This window comes from Sinocyclocheilus anshuiensis, unplaced genomic scaffold (assembly GCF_001515605.1).
Source record: "Sinocyclocheilus anshuiensis isolate Anshui unplaced genomic scaffold, SAMN03320099.WGS_v1.1 scaffold1142, whole genome shotgun sequence".
Classification (NCBI taxonomy): Eukaryota; Metazoa; Chordata; class Actinopteri; order Cypriniformes; family Cyprinidae; genus Sinocyclocheilus; species Sinocyclocheilus anshuiensis.
In genome coordinates, this window is record NW_015536577.1 from 649771 (window position 1) to 655889 (window position 6119).

Below are 6119 nucleotides of genomic sequence, written 5' to 3' on the forward strand. Positions count from 1 at the left end.
GTGAAAGCCGATCCGGCGATCCACAGCGCAAAGTTGATGTATTTCCTCAGCGACCAGCACGGATCAGCTCTAGGCATGACGAAGCGGATATCGTCCTCTTTTGGAAGACGAAACAAAGTAGTTTCGCTTTCACAACGACGCACACAGCGTCTTCAGGACATGGCTGCAGCGTCAACAAAACTACAGTGAGACTAAAAGTTACGCCTTCTTTCTTTGCGTGAACATTTAGACGGCGTTATGCAAATCTTCCCACATAGTGAGGTAGATATGTGGGGGCGTGTTAGAACGAGCCGTTTTAGGTAGGTGTGGCCGACTCTGAACTTTTATAAAGAATATCTCTTTGGATTTGAGACTTTAGTCTTTGCAACTTTACAGATCTTCTTTATGCACCAAGAGCTTGTAACACTCCAAAGAGAAAGGAAAAATTGAAATCGCATCATATGACCCCTTTAAAACCTATTTAATCTGCATATAAAACATTAGAAATTAGATGTTTAATTTTTATTGTGTGTTTGACTGTTAAAACAAAAAAATATTTCTTGTTTGTCTCAATAAATTGGGTTAATTTAAAAATACAGTGGTTACATTTAAAAAAAAAATTCTATCGCTCTTTGTTTTAAAAAAGGTTATAAAAAATGTCAATAATTATCGATACCGAACGATATGAAACATTATATCTTTGATACATTTTTTAGCTATATCGCCCAGCCCTAATACAACTCCAGATCTTCTGAAGTACTTTGTGCTTCTTTACTTTCTCAGGGATTGTTAACATGATTATTATTATTATTATTGATAAACCCATTTATTAAAAATTATTTTTTTAAAGACACAATTTAAAAAGTTTTCACCACTAGAAGTTGCATTTTCAAAACAATAACAAAGGCGAAGCTTGATGACACTATGAAGGAGAATGGAACGATGGGAGATGTCGTTTTCACCATCCGCTTAAGTTCATCTGCTTAAAACTGTAGTCTAACCACAAGAAGGACGATTTAAATAACTTAAACGGCTCTTATAATTCCCATTTTTGCATGAAAAAATGAATAAGAACTACAAAAAAAATAAATTCTTCACATTTCATCTTCTGGAATGCCTTTCCCCGTTGACTTCTATTGAACTGAGCCAAAAGAGCTCAATTGTTAATATTGAAAATGGCACATCATGTTATGTCTGTTAAATGCGCAACCCTGCTGGTGTGCAGGTTGGGTTTAGAGGTGAAAGGCCAATTTAGGCAGGTTCAGTCAGATTGTGGAGTGTGATCTTGAAGCTGACATGATGAAATGCAAACCAATATTCCCGAGACTAATGCAGGCGGGGTAGTGTGTGATATACAGCACTGTATAGTGGCTCTAAGTGAAGGGGCCTCCCGCTTTCATGGCACCGCAATCATGACAACTCGCACGTAGCTGAACAAATTCCTCCCGTTGTGATCCATGCATCTGAGAATATTGGAGACCAACTGCACTATCCCTGTGGGAGGCACATAGATCTGTAGAGGTGCATAGAGTTGCAGATTTGCCCCTAAGAGCCCATTAGTGGCTGTGGCACAAGTACACAATATTCCCTCCAAATCTCATTTGTTTATCATCACAGTGGATGGAGCTTATGAAGTTATGCCGCCATGGAGCTCCAATGGATATGAGATGACTTTGTCTTCAGTAAAATTCAGTTTTTTTTTCAAAATTGCATGTTTTCCAATTTTCTACATTTTGTTTTAATGGTTTAATTAAGTGTTAATAATAGGATGTTTAATCAATTGAATTAATACAACTAACAATTTATAAAAATTTGAACAACAATAGTTTTTTTCCCTGAAATTCTGTTGTTGGTTTTTAATACAAATGTATTATCAAACACCGTTGTAATCAAATGAATGCATACAACTTCAACAATTTAATTTTTCTTTAAACTTTTATTAAATGGTAAATTAATTCCCTTTCATTTTTGGAGAACAAAGTTTTTTTACTTTTTAAATTAAACCATGGATGAAATTATTTTATTTTTTTTATAATGTTTTTTGTATAATTATTATTGTAAATATTACTTTGAGAAGTGCATTCTGCTGTACGATAATCTTTTTTCAAACAGTTCTCAAATCTTTTTCAAACAATTTTATTTTGATGAGTTGCCGTGAAGACCTTTCAGTTTCTATGTGTAGCTGACAATAGTTTTATCAAATTAAATGATGAAATGCTTGTGAAATGACTCTTAGATAAGCTCTGAAGATGTCAAGTTCATTGCAAATGCTGAGAGCACCACAAGCCTCATGCGTACTTGAGTATGTTTAGTAGATGAAACTGCACTGCTCATTCACACAAAGACACACAGAACATGCAGACTTTATATTTCAGTAGTAGTCATTTGTGTAATATTCACTGACATTAGTCTCTCACTATTTGATCAAGTGTTCAGCCCTACTTTTGATTTATTCACCTAAATTATGCCAAATTCTGTGACATTCCGTGCTATACGGCACGTGATTCCATTTGCGTTTCTGCATTGTGGAAACCAAAGGGCCCTAGTCACAACCTCATTTCTGTAGCTGACACCAATATCACTGCAATTTTATGATTCTTGATACCAATTTCAATAGCACAGCAAAAACTAATGCACAAATAAACACAGTCATGGACGCTTCAATAAGTTAGCTTGTTGGTTTCTGATCTCATGTTTCCTGGTTAACTTCATCTTGTACTTTCCACCACAACAACTTTATGATGCCGTTTTTTCCAGATCAACAGCCCAATGAATCCATAATTAATTACAGATTTTCCATCGCTCTGGATAGTGGTTGGTCTCTCAAACAAAGTTTATTAAGCTAAACTGAGTTGGAAACAAACCCCCACCCGCTGTTATCTCATATCCAGTGGCCCAGTCCAGTCAGGGCTAAATGCATCAGAAAACAGCTGCCAGGCCTATTTATAACATGCAGGTGACACGCAGCACATGGGCCAGTCACATCATCACTCTGAGCTGTTTGTGAGATACTATTAACCTGACTTGCATGTCTACAGATTCAGACCTCAGGCTTGTCTCTTTGAAACATTTCTAGTGTCACTTAAGTGGTGCATATACAGGGACACTGTTCTTCTAGAAAGGCACTGTGGAAGTGTTTTTTTATGGCTTGCATGCTATTTCCAGGAAAACCATATGAAAGTTTGCATGAGGAATAGAAATTGAAGTTATTGACTGAGAATCTTCCACTTCGCCACAGCTCTCATTCTTGCTTTCATATATTTAAAGATAGGGTAGACGATTTCAGAGAGGCTAGCAATAGCAAGCTAGCTTTGAAAGCATAAGATCCCACCCTCCCTGCAAATCACTCTCCAAAGCCACGCCTCCTGTGTCTCACAACATCCTTTATGCCTGTATGTGGATTGTACAAATATGTAACCAATGAAAAGGATTTAAAAGAGCTTGGGAGCAAACCTCAGAACTCCATTAGCTCCTCAAATTGTCAGTCAAACTCAAACCTCATAACTCCGCCCTGCCTTTATCATGTATGAAGTGCCGCGCACAGTTTGGAGATGGATCTCTGCTTGTGTGCAATGCAAAGGTAAATAAAGAACTGGTTGCTTGAATAAGTACAGTGTTTTCTTTACTCAAACACTGTGTGTAAAGGCTAATGTTCTGAGTCTGAGTCTGGTCCAATATAGTACTGTTTTAAATATCCTGTGCATAGCGCGTCGTCTTTTATATCATGAGATTTTGTCCAAATGTATTCAACAAGAAGAAAAACTGAGCGCCTGTACAAAAACACTAAACCTGTAAGTTGATGCGATGCACTGACTGCCTCAGATGCGGGTGTTCCAGTGACGGACTAAATATATCTGCCATTCGCTGGTCAAAAACCTAAAAAATCCATCTCTATCTGAGTTTGATTTTCATAAAATATTAATATATTATGACACATGCACATGTCTGACCATATATAAAGCCACTACACCAACTTTGATGGCACAGTGTTTAATTATTATATATATAAAAATAAAAAAAGAGAGCGAGGTTTCTGCACAACAGCAACAATGAAAATGTGTGATTTCATCATCACTAGCAACATCATATAGCTACGTATGAACTTATTGTGTTCATACCTGACTTAAGCTCAAGTTTCATCTTAAATGTGAGTACTACTTTTAATACAAGATCCCGTTTTAATATACCATTTGAAGCAATGCATGTTTGTGCAGTTTTGTTATTTTAGTGCTTAATAGTTGTGCCGTGGGATTTTTTTACTTATCAAAACTGCTGTGGCGAAAAAAAAAAGGTTGGGAAACATTGCTCTAAATTGCTAAATTATTCAAAGTAGTGCTGCTACAACCATCAAAAACACAATGTTAATAATAATAATAATGATAATAATAGTAAAAATAACAAATAATAATTAAAGCTGCAAGCATTTAAAATGGTAAATATAGGAGGAATATGTCAGTCATTTATATGTGCCAAACTTCCTGCTGCCAGCTGGTGGCGCTATGATTATAACTAAATATTGGCCTTTAGATGTCTTCAGGCTGGGACTCATCAAATGTGTGAAGTTTGGGGCAGATTGGACATTGTATGGCTGAGTTACAACAACGTCATTTTCCATGGCGAAACGTCAAAATTTGTCAGGCCGCCACGTACACACCCTTCGAAGAAAAGTGGAAGTGGAAATTCAAAATGGCTGATTTCCTGTTGCATTTAGGACTTCGTTCGAAGAGACTTTTTTTTTTGTAGGTATTGGGACATTACATGCATGAACCGAATTTCGTATACATGCGTGTAGGTGGTTGTAGGTGGCGCTATTGAGCCATTTTCTGAAACCCATATCAGATGTAAATTTTCGCCACTTCTGACGCTTGTACAAATGCAAAATCTGAATATCACACATGAATTGTAGGGACTTGGTGCATTCATGTCATGTCAAAAATATCGTATTTACGAGTTGAACGCACGTGAACACAACCACAAAGTTGTAATGATGACTGGGAAAATCTTCTTTAAGCCCAGAGTTTCGGAGTTAGTGGCGTGTCACTGAGAAAATATTGGTGATGCAATAGATGCAGTATCTGTGTTGATGGTAAATATATTGAAAGTAATACAATTTTTTTATTTTCCTCTTAAATAAAACTAAGTTGCATGTACAGAATACAATAGAATTTTACAATTACGATAGAATATAATAATTTAATTTACAACACTTTCATAAATTGAATAAAAACTTAAAGCAAAAACACACTGATGCACATTCTTTAATGTTTTTGTAGATACATTTTTAATTCTTTTTGAAGAAAAGATACATCGCCATCTTCCTCCAAACAAATAATTTGAACATACCCAACATCGTAAATACGAATTTCCCAGGAACAACACACCATATGATATTTTTGTGAAATTAAAGACTATAGTTATTTAAGAAGATTTTTTCCCCCTGAAACCAAAATGTAAGTTCTGTCAGGACCACTATCGTCAAAATGATAGATACTTAGCATAACGTTTGGTTTGGCAGTATGGTTCTGTTCTTGGCAAAAACCTCCCTGCCCATCCATGCAGCCTGTCATGAATGAGCAGGGAGAGCAGCAATAATAACCCCCCTAGGGTTAACAGAACAGAAAAAGGCAGATTCATTAATGTACTTGATATTTAAGTGTAACACTTTATTCAAGATAAAGGAGTCTGATTAGCAAGGAATATCAGAAAGCCAAGTCCTGACTGTGGCGAAAGGAGGAGCTGGGGATGGAGGAGGGTAATTTGCTCCTGAGCAAGCTGAAAAGCTGCAGAATAATACTGAATAGAGCTTATATAGGAATGCTGCGATAGGTGTCGTATTCCTATAGGTAGATGTGATCAGCTGAGAATCAGCTGATGCAAGCTTGACTCACGTGACCTGCCAGAACTAACGCTAACGCTTAGCAGGAAATGTTGCTTAATAATATATTTATGGGGGAAGCATCACCCCAAGCTCAGCAAGTGAGGAACCAGAGGAAAACGACTGTAGTTACGTGTATTTTTTATTTAATTAAATTTTTTATTTTTAAAGCGCTGCTTGTACTTGCTTAGAATAATTGGACTATATTTAAATCCTTTGTGTTCATTTGAGCGCTCAGTCGTAACCTTCCAATCACCACCGAAGT

At 36.6% G+C, this 6119-nt stretch overlaps 1 protein-coding gene and 1 long non-coding RNA gene across 2 annotated transcripts in view; one reads left to right on the top strand and one right to left on the bottom strand.

Annotated features, from left to right (window-relative positions):
- LOC107702466 (protein tyrosine phosphatase type IVA 3-like) overlaps positions 1 to 6119 on the top strand; it is a 53190-nt gene that overhangs the window by 21347 nt on the left and 25724 nt on the right. The gene's annotated exons all lie outside the window — the stretch shown is intronic.
- The window catches only part of LOC107702477 (uncharacterized), a 4351-nt gene continuing 4248 nt past the window's right edge, over positions 6017 to 6119 (bottom strand). The window contains exon 2 of the long non-coding RNA XR_001635764.1: positions 6017 to 6099. This is a non-coding gene — a long non-coding RNA (uncharacterized LOC107702477). The remainder of the gene's footprint in view (positions 6100 to 6119) is intronic.